General features: G+C 42.3%; 1 pseudogene; it reads right to left on the reverse strand.

Moving 5' to 3' along the window:
* Nucleotides 1–5,555: 5,555 nt before the first annotated feature.
* Nucleotides 5,556–5,975, reverse strand: LOC114618292 (annotated as a pseudogene).
* Between the last annotated feature and the right edge of the window lie 13,297 nt (nucleotides 5,976–19,272).

The raw sequence follows: 19,272 nt of genomic DNA on the forward strand, positions 1-19,272 counted from the left end.
TATGAGCTTGGTCAACATAGAGAGGTCTCCATCTCCAAACAGACAAACAAGAGTGATGTTCTCCTAAGAGTTTAATAGGACAGGGCTGCCCTAGATCTGAGACTGCAAGGGTTTGTGGGAGCAGGGGTTGTTTAAGTTGAGATATGAATGACTGTCTAGGATCTAGCCTTAAGAGGTGAGGCAGAGGAGGCTGCCTCTAAATGCAAATAACAGAATAAGCCAAATAGGTTGGAGAGACAAAGAGCCCGGTGGCTGAAGTGTAGTAGCTGGAGTGTCTGCTGGCAGGGAAGAAGTAGAGATGAAATCAGAAGGCTAAGCAAGACCCCGGTCAAGTGACAGGCTCACAGACCAACACAAGAAACTTGGCTTCACTTCATTGTGATAAAAAAAAAAATGGGGATAATTTCATAGAGGAATGGAATGACCATACATAGATCTGGAAACCACTCTGATTGCCTTTGCTGGGCAAATGTGGGAGCCTGGAGGCCAGATGAGAGTTAATCAGGAGAAGGAGGCCAACTGCCATAAAGTCTGGACCAGGATCACTGTCGTGAGAAGGAAGGATGAGGACCTTACAGAGACGGAACCATTGGTTTTGATGGATTTATTGGCTGCGTGTGGTAGTGATGGCTCAAAGCGTGATTCCTAGCTTTGCACTTTGAGCAACCAGAGAAGACTGAGGAGATTGTGTTCTAGGGGAGAATTTTTGACATTCAATGAATAAGGCTACTGGACAAGTATCCATGTGACTTTAGCCTGGACTCTCTTCAGGTGTTAGTGGGAGGACATGGTTACACCAACAGGCATAACTATGAGTGAGCCTGCCTGCTCTGGAGTCCATTTACTCAGGAGAAACTCAACACTGGCTTTCTTGGTTACAGTCAACAATCTATCAACAAAGAAATACATGCAGGAACATTCTGAAAGAATAACTTCTCAAACTGCCTCTATTTCAAATGGAACATTGTCATTCATTGAACTTCCAATTCTTGCCACAGTTCTTAGATACTTTCTTTAATTACTTAGAATTATTCTTCATACTTATTCACATGAATTGAAAACAAATATGTATTATAGATTCCAAATGTCTATTTTAACGCTTCAGCATTCTTGAAATGTAAATAAGAGAACTTTTGGGTTTTCATAAAGAGATGTAGAAAGATATACATAGATATATTTATACATCCTTAAATCACAAGTCAGAGATAAAAGCCAAGAATGACAAAGCTGTAGATGGTTCATAAAAGCAAAGTATTTTCAGCCCTACGCCATCACCATCTTTGTTGCTGCTCTGGTTGTTATGTGAAAGTGGGAGAGCGAGGCCTAAAAACAAGGCAGGCTATAGCCTCATGAAATAGCGAAGTTTATTCAGAGCATCAGACAATTTATACTCTGAAGGTTGGGAAGACTCATATGAGTAAGGTGTTCAAGCACAAGGGCAAGTCACATATGGCAAAAACAAAGAAAGTGTTTTTCCATAGAGGCATATGGATAACAACAGCTGAGGTAAACCCATTGCTGTCTGCTACATCTGGGAGGGACATGAACACATTCCAAGAACAGTTTTTGTGTTTTGAGGAGACTGAGGTCATAAGACTCTTGTCTTGTTTGCTTGGAGTTTTTTTCACAAGCACTGAGAATTCTCACACAACTCCATTCTGGGACTCTATTCTGACACATTTTAAGCTAAAAATACATGTTTTTGCTTGTGGTGAATCATGGACTGGTCTAGCTGCCCTGAGAGGCATGTGTCGTAGGTTTTTTTCAGGTTACAGTCCATGGCTCCTGAGACACTGTTCTTTCAGTTCCTGAGAAGCCAAGGCACTCTCTCAGTCAGTGAAGCACTCAGGCCACCTTGAGATTCTCTGTGTTCCCTAGAAGTCAATGCAGCATATAGAGGCTTGGCTGGACAACTGGACATTAATTTTGTGTACTGTGTATAGCTTGCCTGGCAATTACCATTGTATTGATCTTGGCAATTACCATTATAGTCTGTTTCTGATAAAGGTATAAAAAGTCTGGTTGTTTGCAACAAACTTGTCACAGCCTTGGTCTTGCTATGATCCCTCCGAGCCAGGTCAAAGATTCATTTCTCACTGGCCATATCAAGTAAATTTTTTTAGCATTCTGTCTAAGCTCAGTCCCACAGTTACCTGGCAACAGCCAGGTAGGCCTGACCCACTATAAAAGGGGCTGCTTGACCCCTCCTGCCCTCTCTTGCTCCTCTCTTGCTCTTTCTCTGTTTCCCTTCACCCTCTCCCCATTCCCTTTTCCCCCCAACATGCTCATGGCCTGCCTCTACTCCTTTACCTCTCCCCCCCCTCTTTCTCTCTCTCTCTCTCTCTGTCTCTACTACCCTCTTATCTCCCCTCCCCAAGTCCTGAATAAACTCGATTCTATACTATTCTGTCTTGTGGCTGGTCCCTCAGGGGGAAGGAACACCTCAGCACCTCCTTCCCCCAAGCCTGACTACACCTCCATAGAACATATCCCTTCCTCTCTTTTATCTTTTTATAAACACGTCAACCTTGGCCCAGTAAGTAAGTGCTGGAGCTTACATTTGCTTTTTTCCTCAAGCCTAGAGAATTTTTGAAGTCGTGCTCATTTGAAGTCATTACTCATAGAGGTCCTAGGTCATCATTAACCTTTGATATCACCCACCTTCTCTTCATTACTGAGAATATTTTGTCAGTCATTAGGTGGGCCCCTTCTAGGAGAAAGGCTACCACAAGTTTGGTCTCTATTTAGCAATTAGAGTTCTGTACTGTAACAATTTCTTTGTGTGTTGGTGCCTGTAGGGAGAGAGTCACAGTCCCTGGAGAATGCAGGAGCCCCTCTACACTCCTGACAAGGTAGCAGGATCCAGAACCTCACTACACGGCTCCTAGTCACCCAATGCAAACACCCAGGCAGAGCCAGTCCAGGCATTGCCTTTGATTCCTGTTTCCCCTAGAGTTGCCTCTCTAACCTGTTACAAAGATAAGGAACAAGACAGAGTGACTGGGTGACATATTCCATTTGGATGGTACAGGGTTAGGCCAAGGAAAGCCCTCTTACAGAATACACATTATTGTAGAACATTACTTGATCCAAGACCAAGATAACGCAATCATCTTGCTTCCTGGTTCTCCACTAACCAATCAGGCCTCACTACTTACTCTCTCAGCCGTCACTTGTCCCAGTCTCTCACTGAACCTGCTCCAGCCACCTCTCCTCCCTTTATTTCCTGAAAGCAGACACGACTTCTATCTTGTGGGCTTCATGCCTCTATCTAGAACATTCCTTCTTTAGATTTGGGTAGCATACCCCTTTGCCTCCTCTAAGGTTTAACTCCACATCACTTTTGGAGACCACACAGTCTTCCAAAGTCCATTCACTATGGCATGTTTCTCTACCACCCACCACACTCGCCATGCCTAAAGTCCACCTCTCTGAGCATCCTCTCACTAGACTACATCTCTACTAATGGTACAATGTTTGCCTTTTGTCCCCTGCTGATTCTTCTGGGCCCACGAAAGAACCTGCCACACAATAGTCTATACAATAGCTGCTGTAGAATTAAGCAACCGGGAAAACCAAGGCTTGATTCGATCCCCACTCTCGACACAGACATGCCCCTCACCACAAAGCACTGCCAACCGATTGTGTCAATCCTTATGCAGCCTTTCCTGTTCCTGACCACAGAACCTGCTTGGTTGTCACACAGTAATTAGCATCCCTGGAGTCAGACACACCATGCAGGGAGCTCATCAAGAGTCAAAGCTCTTTCTGGGAACTTGCTTCCTCTGCTTCTCCTGTCCACATCAGGACAGGACGGCAAAGGCTTGAAGACAGCCAGGCCTCTCAGGATTTTCTGTTGTGGTCGCTACTTTTGATTGTCAACTTGTCTACATTCGGAATTAGCTAACCACCTCCCACCCCCAAATAGGGCACACCTGCGAGGGACTTTTACTTCGTTTGAAGTGGAAAGATCCACTTTTTTCTCCAAATACCTCTTTTCTTGCAGACATTTCAGGCACAGGTACATGGGTACGTGGAAGAAGCTGTATTGCAGATTTTATTCTGGGTGGATTAAGAGGCAGCTGGCATCTACCTCTCCCCTACCCTGCTTCGCCCAATACACAGCAGCTTAGAGATCAATCCCACTGGAACCTCCTGGGTGCTGTCCAGGACTATGCTGGTGTAACCAGGTAACCTGTGGAATATTCAGAAATCTTTACTCTCCCCTCACAGTGCAGGATAGCGGGGACGGGGGCAGGGAGGGGGGAGCTTTCAGGTGTGTCCAACCAATTCTAAGCCCCAAATCCTGGGCTTGGTTCTAGCTTGCGGTTGCTATTTTGATAGCAGCCTTATACTATCCGGAGGTCTCAAGGATGAAAAGCTATATTTATACTGGCCAAGACCTGTGCCTGGACTAAGAAACAGGGCAGAAACTGCCATAATAGTTAAGACTTCTTGGGATTTGAAGAGAGTATGAGGTGTGTGGAAAGTGAGGAGATGGTGTGTTAATGCCCTGCACAAGTCTTGAGGGGAGAGCTAGAGTAAGACTTCTTCATGCTGATTCCTTCCATAGTGTGGAATTTATATTCTACCCAATGGGGCCTGGCTCTGAAATACCAAGCAGGCAATACGGCGTTACTTGCTTTGCTTGGGGAATGTGGGCATCTGTGGGTATCTGACTGTCACCCTGATGCTTTTTGGATATAGAGCAGGCCCCCCGCATCGGGGACTTCAACCCAGAGGGTACAAACATGGGAAGCCATATTTGTCAAAGCCTTTCTAGCTGCTACAGAGTATCTACCCTGTTATTAGACCCAAATCTACAGAGCAGAGGCCACAGGAGGTGTCAGATAGAGCTGACTGAAGAGCCTTCAGAACAAGAGAAGCTTCAGGTCAGACCTGCTTTCCAAAGACCGAGTGGGCTGGAGAGAACTCTACCCAACAGGTTTGAGAGCTTAGTTGGGACTGCCACTTGAGTGAATTTGCTCCCTGCAGCAGATACTGTTAAGGTGAGGTAGAGATGGAGGGAGGGGGTGACATGAGTGATAATGTGCCAGAATGGTTGACGCCCAGCCATGTACTTAACTAATTAAATACTTAACTAATTAAAACAATTTAAACTGTTAAGAAACATTTTGTGGCTTTTTTTGTATCATGAGGCATTGAAACATCTGAACAAATCAGTATCTGGGTGGTTGGTGAGGCTGCTGCTTTCTTCTTCACTTTTTTGGGTTACTAGAGCAACTTGTCAGTAGATTAAAAAAAAAAAAACCCAAAACAGAATAAAACAAAACCAAAACCCGACAATCTTTTGCATTACTCAAGTCTTTCCAAGGCACCCGCTGGCACAACAGAAACTTTTCCTGTCAGATGCAACTAGACTAGCATCCAGACATCGTGCACAACCCTGTGGTGACAGAAGCGCACTGCACCCTGCACCCACTCCCACCTTGGCCCTGCTCTTTTGAGTAGTTATTTGGAGCATCTGGAGCCATGAGATAGGATTGGGAAGAGGAGGGAGGAGGAAACAGCGTGAGTGTCTGTCCAGGAGGAAGTCAGCCAAAGTTGTACGGGCCAAGCCTGAAGATGCCATTGGTGTAAACCCAAGCATCATTAATGTTCTTTAGTAGAAACATCTGGTGGAATCCCGTAATGGGATCTTCATTGGACTTGAAGTGCCCTACAACCATGCTGAAGATGCAGCTATCTGGTGTAGGCTGATGGACCTGCACCGTGACGCTACGCTGAGTTTTATGGAACGGAAGGCTAGATAGCTTCTCCACAATGGCAGCTTTCTTCTGGAACTGCTGTCCTTCCCACATAAGGCATGATGAATCAATGTAAATTGCGAGTAGCTGGGTTCTGTTGTTATCAAATAACTGATAGTAATGCTGAATAAAGCTGGATCCAATCTGCTCCCAAATTGGCTTGTCTCCCATCTTGGAGAGTCACCCACCTCACTGAGACCCATGGGGTTGGCACAGTGGCGGCAGCGGTGGGAGCAGCTGCAATCCAGCGAGGTTGAAAGATCCTGTTCTAATCTGAATGTTAGACGTGAGAAGGTACGCCTTTAATCCAGATCTTTAAGTAATGGCAAGACCCGCCTCTGATCTGGACCACGCCTTCTGCTGGAAGCTTATGTAAACATGGAAGAAGGAAGCTTTTGCTCTTTGCCCGCTTGCTCTAGCCTTCACTGGTATTTGAACCTACTTCTCCAGAATTGCAGCGTATACTGAAGTGAAGCTGAGACATCCAGCCTCGTGAACTAAGCAGCTACTGGGTTCTCGGACCTTCAGTTAGGAGAAGCCATTGTTGGATTAGTTGGCAACCTTTAAGTCATTTTTAATCAATCCCTTTATGTAATTAATTCTAAGTTTTGTTTCTCTAGAGACCCCTGACTAATGTACCTGTTTTATCTGTCCCTGAAAACAGGCACTGTGGAGCAAGGAATCAAGCTAAGAGCTCTTTTTTGTTCAAAAGGAAGATGAACACCTTTCTTGTAACTTTGTTGCCAATCACTGGAAAGAAAGAAAACTGAGACACAAATGACCAAACAAACAAACAAAAAACCAACCTCTCCCCTTCCCCCCACACAAAGCAAACCCATAACTAACTAGAATTTTTTGTTTGTTTTGTTTTGCACTGTGTAGCATTGGCTGTCCTGGAACTTACTGTGTAGTCTAGACTAGCCTTGAACTCACAGACATCTTCTGCCTCTGCTTCCTTAGTGCTGAGGTTAGACCAGTGCCAGGATGCCTGGCTAACAAGAAATTTAAACAGTTACAAAATCTTTCAAAAATTTCATAGGCTTTTTTTTTCCTTATTTTTACTTCTTAACCACAGTGTGTGTGTGTGTGTGTGTGTGTGTGTGTGTGTGTGTGTTTGCATAAAATTGTCAACTTTCATCACATACCCTATTTTAAAGGAAAATATCTTCAGAATTCCTAGACAATGTAAAATAGTAATAAAAAGATTTACTGAACAATTATTATGTACTTAACATCACAGTGTAGTGTGTTTTCAGAGGAATGGTCTCATAGAAGCCTCAGAACGTCTCAGGTCAATGCCGTGCGGCCTCGCACTCTGCAACAGAAAACTACGGTCCAGCGAAGTTGTTTGATGTACAGGTTTGCCCTGCTAGAAAGGGGCACTTTGCGTTTAAGCTACAACTAAAATTCCCAGCTATTGTCAGGCGTTTTTAATACACAGGAGAAGCTAGAACCCACTAGGAAAAATATCACTTGGTAATGCCTCTGAATAGCCATGCTAAGCGGGAACAGAATCACCACTGGGCACCCCAAGAGACTCCTGTGTCATGCTGCTCTCTCTCAGAGCTTCCTTTGTGCTTGATGTTTGGTGATCCGCATTATTGGATTAAACACGTGCTTCACTGAGTGACTCTAGTGTCGAAGAAACTAGTCTGGGCGCTGTGAGGAAGAGGTAAATAAAAACCAAACGCAATCCTCACATTCGTATAACCCTTTGAGGTCAAATTTCAGCTAATATGTGTTCACAAAATTTGAAATACTTAAAACCTAAGGAGGGCGTTGGGCATCTGCCTTTATTCCCAGCACTAGGGAGGCAGAGACAGGAGGATCTCAGTGAGTGTGAGGCTGGTTTGGCCTACTACTAAATGCCAGAAAAGCCAGACCTATACAGAGATGCCCTGTCTCAAAAACAAAACAAAACCAATGCCCATGACCTGGAAACATGAATTTCACTTCTAAAAATGAAAGTGATCAGAAGCACACAGATTATTAGGTACAGCAAAATTTATCAAAGTATTATTTGCATAGTGACAGGGTGGAAACAACAGGTGGGTGTAGCGTGAGGGAAGTCACTAAATGCGTTGGGTATGTCGCTATACTTGAATACAGTAGCCAATCATTGTTTTTTGGTATGTCGTTACATTTGATACAATAGTCATTCATAGTGTCTTTAGTTCTTCAATTGTAAGTAGATATTGGTGTGATAGTGTCGTATTAGGAAAGCTGTTTGTAAAATACGCTAGTATGCCCCCTTAGCATATGAAATAATATATAGGGCACGGCTTACATGTGTTCTAGAGTAAAGCAGAGGCAATTAACAGTGGGAACCTAAGCAGCCAGGCAGTGTTACAGTGACCATTCCTGGTGATGAGATTCCCAGTGCTTTCCAGACTCTCTTTTATTTATGTGTTTGCATTTTCCAATTTTCAGCCACATCCGTATATCATTTTTCTAATGAAAACATTATTCTAAAACAAAAAGAATAAATGTGCCCCCTTTCAGCCACACTACTGAATCATAATATTAAATGGAGTCTGGCTGACTCTCTGTAATCCATCATCCTGTGATGTCTTATCCATAGACTGCTCACTCTATTTCTAAACACTGGAAGGACTCTGGCACAGCCAGTATTTTCAGACGGAGGCTGAAGCAGAAGGTTGGCTCAGATAGAACAGACGCCAGACTCTCAGTGCTTCGGGGTAATGGAAATGACTTTTTATATTGATTGCCTTGGAGATAGATTCCCAGGACCTGGCTAGTAACATTTCCAAGAAAGATGCATGAATTTCTGATTGATGATCTCAACTCCTTGAAAAACATACTTGTGAGAAGATTACTTTTTTGAGAATCCAAAGAAAAGCATGTTAAGTTTCTGCACTTGAGGAAGATGGGGAGAGATTTTACATGATGGAGAATCTTTTTAAAATAAAGACTAATAATTTTTAGTTGTGTGTCTGCACATGTCTGTGTATGTGGTGTGTGTGTGTGTTTTGAGTGTGTCTGCTACAGCATATGTGTGAAGATCAGAGGAGAACGTATCAATAGAAAATATGAAATTATACTCACCAAATATGTATATATATACATATATATGTATATATATGCATATGTAAAAGGTCAGCCCTCATATCTGTGGGATTTACATCCATAGAGTCATAAACTATAAAATGAAAATATATTTTTTAATTAAAGGATTAGCATACAAAGTGGAAGGTTTTTTTTTTTTGGAAGGTTTTAGTGTAGGGTTTTCAAACATATTTCATCTTGATTGGTCCTTTCCTCTCTTTGCCCCGCCTTTCACCTGTACCCCATCCTGCTTCATTGTCCCCCTCTCAACTTCTTTTTCTCCCTCATGTTTGACTGCTGTGATTCAGGAGTCTCCCCACAAACCACACAAACACTGATCTCAGTCAGGCAGGGATGGATTGTTGAATGCACACCCCAAGTCCCATCCACCAGGGCAACAGCTCAGGCTAGAGAGCTGAAAGCTGAGTGCTGGACACCAGGGCCAGTTTATGAAGGCTAAAATTGCAAAAATCACAATGAGCACATGCAGGTGCTAGAAGTGCTGCCCAGTGGTCGGCCCTGACTCAAGCCATTTAGGACATAACAGTTCATATTGACCTTTAATTGACAGGTCATAAGTGTGATGAAGCTTATGGCTGTGAAATTTCTTAAGATTAACAAACCTCATAACATACAGAACATAACAGGTTATATGGTCCTGCTCTGAGTCAAGTTATTTTTTCTGAGTCAACTACTGGCAGGCGTATTACAGTAACAGTATCTGGAGGCATGGAACAAAATGGCTGCAGTTATGCTGGGTGGGGGAGGTCAAACCTCAACATGGTTTTACTCTTTTTCCTTTCATTAAAAACAGATTTTACCCCCTCATATAATATATCCTGATTTTGGTTTCCCTTCCCTCTACTCCTCCCAGTTCCTCCCCACCCAGATCAACCCCCTTTCTGTCTCTCGTTAGAAAACAAATAAGATTCTAAAGGATAATTATGTAATATAATAAGAAAATGAGATAAAGCAGAAGCTAACACATTGGAATCAGACAAGTCAAACAAATAGAAGAAAAATAGCCCAATAGAAGGTACAAGAAACAGACATAGCTGCAGAGATCCACTTATTGGCACACTCTGAAATCCCATAAAAACATTAAACTGGAAGCCATAATGAATACACAAAGGACCTGTAGATTAAAAATGGAAAGAAAATATACATAAATAAATATAAATTAAAAAATAATTAAGATTAATTTTTTTTTAAAGGAAAAGCCGACAAGATATTGACACTGTAAGACAAGTCCTCCAAAGACACCACTGAGTTCATTTTTTGTTTGTCATTTACTGCTGGGCATGGAGCTTACCCGAAGTGGAAGTTTCTGGTTGTATCAAGTGATGCAACCTCACATGGTGTTTTGCTGGGGAAGACCCATGAGAGGACACGTGATGTTTGCAGAGTATAAGTAGGACTCAGCGGACGGTGTCGGGGACTTGCATGGGTAGCCTTGCAACGCTTCACGGGTCTCATGTCTTCGTCTTCACTGACTGACCTTCACTTCGTTGAGAGAGGTGTAGTAGACAACGTTTCCTGGCATCCTGGCTGGTCCTGGTTGCAGTCTCTGATTTGTGCCAATTGGGTGGAGGCCTGGCTGATTCTGCTGGAGAGAGAGAGCTACCGCTGCTGATTCACGTTTGGTATCCTGACGCTACTGAACTGGACTGCTGGTATCCTGACAAACAGAATCACTCCAAAGAACTACTTCTAAACAGGTCCACATGGCCTTGTCCTATTTACTGCCTTTTCTCCCCTACCTTTGGATGGTGGGCTAGAAGGGGCAGGGGGTTGAAACATTTGAGAACTCTTAAAAGTAGGTTTTAAAACATCTAAGCCCACACCTACCCTTAAGAGTAGTTTGTTTCCCCAGTGAGACTCTTGGAGTCATTTGCAAGTGGTTATCAGCTGGAGATAGCTTTTGGCTTAGAGGGATGTTCACATCTCCTTTCCTCATCTGGTGCAGAACCCTGCAGGCCCTGTGCCTTCTGCCTAAGTCCATATGTGCAGCTACCATTAGAAGGCCTTGATTCTTTGGTGTCCTTCATCCACTCTGGGTCGTACACCCTTTTCTGCCTCTTCTGCAAGGTTCCCTGAGCCATAAGGGAAGGGATTTTTGATGGGAACAGCCCCATTTAGGGCTGAGAGTTCTCACTCTCTGCATGTTATCTAGCTGTGGGTCTCTGTATTTGTTCCCATCTGCTGCAGAGGAAGCATCTCTGATGATGGCTGAGCAGGGCACTGATCTCTCCCCAGCTGAGGTACTCCCCTTGACTCCTGTGTTTCATCTTTTCCATCTATCTCCTCACCACAATTCCCCCAAACCTCCTTTTCCCTTCTTGTAGTCCCCATTCTGGCTTCAGGACTTAACACTCACCTTCATAAGAATGTAAGTTACAATTTACACAGGAGAGAGAACATGCAGTATCTTTCTCCCCAAGACACAGATGCTTCATTTCACATAATTCCAGATCCAAAAGTTTTCTTTTTTTCTTTTTTCTTTCTTTTCTTTCTTTCTTTCTTTCTTTCTTTCTTTCTTTCTTTATTTCTTTATTTCTTTATTTCTTTATTTCTTTATTTCTTTCTTTTTTTTTTTGTTTTTTTGTTGTTGTTTTTTCAAGACAGGGTTTCTCTGTGTAGCCCTGGCTGTCCTGGAACTCACTCTGTAGACGAGGCTGGCCTCGAACTCAGAAATCCACCTGCCTCTGCCTCCCAAGTGCTGGGATTAAAGGTGTGCGCCACCACCGCCCGGCCCTGCAAATGTTTTCGACTTCATTTTTCTTTATGGCTGAATTAAACTCCACTGCATACATGCACCATGTTTTCATAAATTCACCCAGGTGTCTTGGACACCTTTCCCTCGCTGTTGTAAATAGCACAGTAATGAGTATAGATGTACAAGGATCTCTTTGGAAAGACATAGGAACAGAGATACCAGATGATCCAGCTCTATTACACCAAAGGGTCTTAGGGATTTTCTGTTTTAGGCTTTCGAAGAGCCTCTATGGTGAATTGCATGATGGCTATACCGGTTTGCTATGGTGAATTGCATGATGGCTGTACCGGTTTGCTATGGTGAATTGCATGATGGCTGTACTGGTTTGCTATGGTGAATTGCATGATGGCTGTACCGGTTTGCACTCCTCCCAGCAGTGGATAATGGATCCTTTCCCCTTCCTGTCCTTGTCAGCATTTATTGTCATTTGTTTTCGTGATGAGAGCCATTCCAGTTGGCTTAAGAAGGAAGTTCAGAGTAATTTTTAATTTACATGTTCCTGATGGCTAAGGATGCTGAACACTCTTAGAGATATTTATTAGTCATTATTAGTTCCTTTGAGAACTACCTATTCAGTTTGTTGGTTCATTTATTGGCTTGTGGCTTTTTTGGGGGAGGGGGTCTGGTGTTTAGTTTTTCCAGTTCCTGATATAGTCTAGCTATAGACACCTGACAAATATATTCTTTTGATTTTATAGGCTATCTGTTTCCACTGCTGGTGGTTTCCCTTCTAATTAAATTTTTCTTGAAGTCTATTTTATCAGACAGCAAGAAATGCTGTCCCAGCTTCCACTTGCTTGGTAGGTTGGGTTATAATCTGAGAGCCTCTCTTTCCACATGTCTTTGCTAGTTACCTGGACTTAAAAAAAATTCCAGCAGTATGTTGGGTCTTTATTTTTCTTTTCATAATATTTATATTGATTATTTGGGAAATTTACATAATGAACCCCAATCACATTCCCTTCTCAGCCCTCCCACGTCTATCTCCCACTACTTGGGATCTCTCTCACCGCCTCAAGAACAAAAGCAAGTCCAATTTGTGTTGCTCATGTACTCAATGAAGCTTACTCAAACTCCCAATAGCCTGCCCTCATCCCTGTCTGAAGTCATCAATTGTAGAGAGTATCCTTAACACAAATTTTAAGAATTCTTTTGATAGCTTTCTGTCTAGGCTGTTACTTTTAAGGGTTTGGGGGTGGGAATAGGAGTTGTCACAGAAGCCTTCTATGGCCCTGTTTCTCTACTATGAATCTGCAATCATTAATACCACCACAAAGTAATAGCTTTCTTGCCCTTTACGATCAGCAGGAGCATAGGTCATGGACTTCCACATGGCCTCCAGCATCAGCATGTGCCACAGACCTCAGCATGGTGTCTGGTGGCAGTACAGACCATGGACATCAGCACAGCTGATGTATTACTACTACAGTAGGACTATGGACCCAGACATGCCCCTTGGCGGCAACATGGACCACAGACATCAATATGACTTCAGGCAGAGGAACAGATCATGGATTCTGTATGGTCTTTGGTAGTAACACAGGCTACAGACTTGACAACACAGCTCCTAGCTACAGTGGGAAAACAGCAGCATAGCCCAAAGCCATCAAAATGACCTCAGGTGGTGACACGGACCATGAATGTCACCATGGCCTTTGGGATAACTCCAGCCATGGACCGCAACACAACTCCTGGCTGCTGTAGGACCTGGGGCATCTACATGAGCTTCAGATCAGCTTGGGGCAGCAGACCATAGATATGGAGTGGTCTTCAGGGCAGCAAGGGCCATGGAGGTCTTTCTAGGAGTTCCAATCTAGAGAATGAACTGTCCTTCATCTAGGACAGACATCCTGTCGTTGCTCAGAGCCAGGGTGATCATGAAGCTATGTAGTGTGTTTGGGGGGTGGGGAGGGGGGCTGAGTCAGCTCCAGGCTGTTGCACACTGTCCGGTCGATTCCACTCAGCAATGACATGTGTCCCGCCCACCACAGCCTTCTCTTACACCTGTCACCATCACCACCCTCTTGTCTCAGCTCTGACTCTTTCCACTGCACACTTGGCTCTATTCCTCTAGCTTTCCCACATTAGAAACTGCAATGTGCCACACAATGTGTGTGTGTGCACGTGCCATTGGTCTCGTTCAAGGTTTATCATTTCTGAAGCACCATAAATACTGAACCACTACAGAGATTCATCTCGGTTATTCGCTGTTGCTAAGCCAGGGTGGCGTGTGTGTGTGTGTGTGTGTGTGTGTGTGTGAGTGTGTGTGTGTATGCATGTATGCAGGCATGAACATGCCCTTGCACACAAATGGAAACCAGAAGACAACATTGAGGTTGGTCCTCACCTTCTATCTTGTTTGAGACAGGGTTTATTGTAGCTTTTGACTGTGTATTCCAGTCTGGTTATGAGATTCTGGGGATCCTCCTGTCTCCACCCCATCCCACCATAGAAATACTGCTACTGCAAATATGTGCTACTATATCTGTGGGCTCTGGGAGTCCTAATCCACATCCTCGTACTCGATTGGTAAGTTCTTATCCACCAAGCCACCTCTGAATTTCTGCTTTGCAGTTTGAATGGTATCAATTTTAAGATATTTTATTTACACGTATGTGTGTCTGAGGGTGGATGTGGAGGTACATGAACCTCTGTGTGGATGCCCATGAAGGTCAGAAGCTGGAATCACATGAGTGTCTCATGGTTTTGTGTGTGTGTGTTTAATTTTGTTAACTGATTATTTCACCTTCAGAATTTTTGTTCAGTTATTTTTCAACACCTCAATTTGCTTGCTAAATTTTCTTTCTTTTTAAATCTCCTTCCACATTTTTGACCATTTCAACCACTTTGGTAACTTTCTTGTCTGTGTTCTGAATTAATTTCCTTCCCTGGTTCATTTATTTATTTGAGTCATTAAATTTATTTATATGGTCATTAAAAACAAACAAATAAACAAAAAAAATCCAGTACTCTGAAATCTTTTTCTGGCATTCCAGTTATCTCATAATCCTTTCTTTCTAGTACTGAGACACTGTTAGCTTCTCAGTGTAACGGTGGGCCACTGTCTCACGTTTTCCGTGTGCTTTGCACATCTGTTGGGATGTATATGTGTACTGGCTGGTTTTGTATGTCAACTTGACACAAACTACAACCACCAGAGATTTCTGGCACTCTAGTTAAATCGCCCTGTTCTTCCAGAGAAAAGGAGATTTGTGGCTAAAGACCACTTTCTGCTGGGTGTTCTCTTTCTGATGTCTCAAGGCTACAAATTTCAACTATTTCTTAGGCTTCCAGGGTTATTTGATTAATTCTGAGGGTTCGAGTGTGGGAGATTCACCAGCCTCTGATTATCTCTACTTTTTGTCTGTCAGGACTCTGCAGCAAGCACTGCCACAAACTCCCTATGATTTCACTGTGGCTAGTCCCAGCTACAGCTGGGAGGGGTGTGGCCTCAACGTTTGACTCCTTTACAGTATTTTAACTTAGCTGCAATCAAGGCTGGACTGTTTTGGATCTGCTTAGGATCTGCTGTCCCTTTCAGGATGCTACACTGTATTCAAAGTCTTGGTACATTCCTCCCATGATTCAGACTCCTTTTCCCTTGGGGCACGTGTGGAGGGGGTGTTGTGGCCAATGGTGTATGTTAGAGATTTCTAAACTTAAAGCTACCACACCCCTTTCTGGTGCTGTTTTACACATGTTTAGTTTCACATATGTGTGGGTATACATGGACATAGAGATCCAAGGTTAATGTCAGGACTCCTCCTTCATTACTGGTGTCTCGGTCAAATGTAGAGCTCATTGTTGATGTGACTAGTCTTGCTACTCATCCTGCCAGTGGGATCCACTTTCTCTTCCTTCTGAGAATGGAATTACAGACAAGATGAATTTATGTAGGTTTCTGGGATTCCGATATGGGTCCTCATACTTGCATGGGAAGTACTTTAACTGCTGAATCATCTCCATAGGTGATCTTTTCTTTTCTTTCTTCTTTCTTTTCTCCCTTCTTCTCCTCCTCTTCCTCCTCCTCCTCCTCTTCCTCGTCCTCCTCGTCCTCCTCCTCCTCCTCTTCCTCCTCTTTCTTCTTCTTCTTCTTTTCTTCTACTTCTTCTGAGACAGGATCTCACAGCTTTGGTTGACCTGGAACTATGTAGATCATCATTTTGGCCTTGAACTGATAGAGATTCACCTGTCTCTGTTTCCCAAGTGCTGAGATTAAAGATGTTTGCTACAACTCCCAGCTCGTAAAAATATTTTAAAAATATATTTAATTGAGTTGGGCACTATGACATCACCAGTAATTCTGGCACTATGAAGCTGAGGTAAGAGGAGCTTAGATTCAAAGTCAGCTGGACAACATAGCAAGCTATGGATTCAGAAAAGAAACTGTCTACACTAAGCATGTGTGGACTTCATCTAATTTTTATCTTAATAATACATTACAACAGCTCTGTAGGGGTTGGAAATGAAGTTCTTTGGTAGAATTCTTGTCTAACAAGCACAAAGCGCCAGTCAGTTCCCAGGTCTGGGGCAGGGGGACAAGCTAGCAAAAAAGACCAAATAACAACAGAAAAACAAACAAACAAAACAAGGAGCTCACTATCATGCAGTATTTGTATTGTCTTAGGTGTTTTAAGTAATCTATAAATGATTTCAAATACTTGAGAAGATATGAACAGATTCTTTATGAATGTTGCACCATTTAATTTGAAGGACTTGCTGTTCATGATTTATTCTTTATCACCTTCTCTCTCTCTCTCTCTCTCTCTCTCTCTCTCTCTCTCTCTCTCTCTCTCTCTCTCCACACACACACACACACACACACACACACACACACATTCTTTATATCTCAAAATTATTTTTTCCAGAATGCTGAGGAACAACTTTATGTATAACACACACACACACATGTTATTTTGATGAGTGCCTCCTATGTGGCAGGCACTATGCTGACACTAAGGGTATATTAGAGAGGAAAGATCCCAGGGTTCTTACAACTCAGTAGCAGAGACAAGAAAACATGTGAACAAATGCCATTACCCATGATGAGAGGTGGTCTGAGGAGGGAATGGAAACTAAGTAGGTTCCTGGTCCTTCAGAGCAAAGATACCTTGATGAGGCTGAACTACTCTATGGATTATTGTTTTTGAAATTTTACACAGCTTTATTTTTATAATCAACAAAAAAGGCATAATCCAGAATCTTCCTCTAGAATAACCACATGTAATTGGATACTAATAATGTACCTGATAGTCATATGAAAAAAGAAAAATAAAACGATCAATTTGTGTAAAAGATTATTCCAAATATATATCCAAATGATTGTGTTAAAAGTCATGATGGTTATCTGCAGTCAGTTTCCAAATCAAACATTTCCTATAGTTTTACAAGTCATGATGATACGTTGAAAGATCAGTTTTGTACAATATAACGAAAAATCTGAAAAGGAGAACATATTTTTGGTACCAGTATGAGAATATCTTTTGCTCATATATTGGGATAGTAAACAGCATTTCTTACTTTTTGTATTCCAGTCTTTGTTTGGCTCTAAGACCTAGGAAATTCAAGTATCTGTTAAATATTATCCATTATAAAAACTATCTTTATAATTAGATGTGATATGCCCAGACTACATTATTAAGAACTATTTTGACAGAAATTAGAATTTTATTTGGGTACTTTTGTTTTCAAAACTTGAATAGTTTTATGAGCTAAAAAACCAAATATTTTACACATATCTCAATTTGGATCTATCTGTCAAATTTTCAAGATTACATAGGGTTACAGTTTTGACAGAATACCACAAATTAAAGTTGCTGTGCCTGACTAAAGATAACATGGTCTCATGTAGCCCAGGCTGGCCTCAAGCTTGATAAGTAGGATGTTGAATTCCTGGTCTTCTTGCCTTTACCTCTTACATCCTGTGATTATAGGCATGTGCCACCATTCCTGGCTAAAAGATGCTTTTAACACCATTCCTACATGTACAAAGTCTTGACCTCTACAGAAGCTTGGGGTGGAGCGTGTCTACGTTCTCATACTGAACTGGGAGTGTCCCCAGTTCATGTTAAATCATCTTTGTGACATGACTCACTTCCTCGGGGAGATCTTGTTTGTGTATTTTGCCTACAAAAATTGTCATATTCAGTGACAAGTTTCAACATTTTGATGACTATTATGCTTTAAAATGACAATGACGATAGCTATTATGTATCTTCAGTTTGGCAGGCTAGGGGGACAGTAATGAAATGTTATCCAAGTAAAGAGTAGTCTTTCGTTTTAAACCCAAAGGCAGTCAGTGATGTAACCTATGTACTTTGTCATTATGATGACACATAGATATCAAATATTAATCATGTATAGCATTTAATTCATTTCAATCGTGCCAGTCTGTTGTGGTATAATAAGTTAACAAGAAGTCTGCCAAGAACTACTTACCTTAAACATGACCTATTAACTATCCTTAATTTTTTATGTATTCACGAAAATTGAAAACGGTCTATGAATCGGCAAAGCTATTTGGCGGGTGCCATGCAGAAGGATCTACAGTAGGCAGGTGAGCTTTTTGGAAATGGCCTACTGTCCTGCTTGGCTGTGGTGGGTGCACTCTGGAAAGGCACGGCCCCAAGCTATGTCCCAGGATTGCTTCTTGCTACTGGTGTGCTTTCTCATGTCTATCATTGCTATACTCCTCATTGATTTGACTTGGTGTGAGTGGATGCTCGGACAGCCTCACTGCCTATAGCCTGATGTGATTACTTCTTAGGTGATAGCCCACTCCGTTGGGCAAGTTTCCTGCAGATGAACACGAAGATGAAAGTTCTTGAGATAATGCTGTTTGGATGAATTCATGATTGTATGGAATTCCTGATTTGTTTTAAGTAGTTTTAGGAAGTTAGCTTGATTTAAATAGTTTTGGGAAGCTAGGGTAGTTGATAAAAAGTTTAAAATTAGAATCGAGAATAGAATACGCTCCTTCCTCATAGACTGGCAGGAGCTGCCTGTGTTAGAGAAAGGAAAATGGTGAGCGTTCATGCATTGCAAGCACATAATGTAGTAGCAAGAAAAATAGGCTTGGGACAAAGAAGTGATCAAAGACAGCGTTCACTCTAGGCTGGGTCTCAGTTCCTTGGTCTTGTGCTCTAGGGATGGGGTAATAGGTTCTCAGTGTGCACTATGAAATAGGTTATGAATAAAGAATAAACAATTCTGAGTATAGGAACAGAGAACAGGTGATTAGCTAGCCTAACTGGTCAAGACTTCAAAAATAAGACATGAGGCAGATAACTTATTCCTTAGTAAACACCAATTGTCCTCAGCCAAGCACAGGAAGAAACTTGCTACTCTAGACCTGGTCTGCTTAATTTTTCTTAATCTATGAGCGTGTGAATAGATGAGAATTGTTGAATTAGATACACGTTTCAAGAAAGAAAACCACAATCAACAGTCCTGTTGTCATTTCCTCTTGAGTAATGATTTTAATCTGTTTTCGAAGAATATGTTTTTGTGGTAATTGCTTAACTTGTGGCTATGAGGTGACTTCCTTTTTAAATAGAAAATCTTTTTCTTAAGGGAATATTGAAAAGGTTAAGAGAAAAATAAAATAAAATGCTGGAGCCTGTCTTTGCTTTCAAACTCTCTCCCTCTCCCTCTCCCTCTCCC

This window comes from Grammomys surdaster, unplaced genomic scaffold (assembly GCF_004785775.1).
Source record: "Grammomys surdaster isolate TR1022 unplaced genomic scaffold, NIH_TR_1.0 141, whole genome shotgun sequence".
NCBI classification, from domain to species: domain Eukaryota; kingdom Metazoa; phylum Chordata; class Mammalia; order Rodentia; family Muridae; genus Grammomys; species Grammomys surdaster.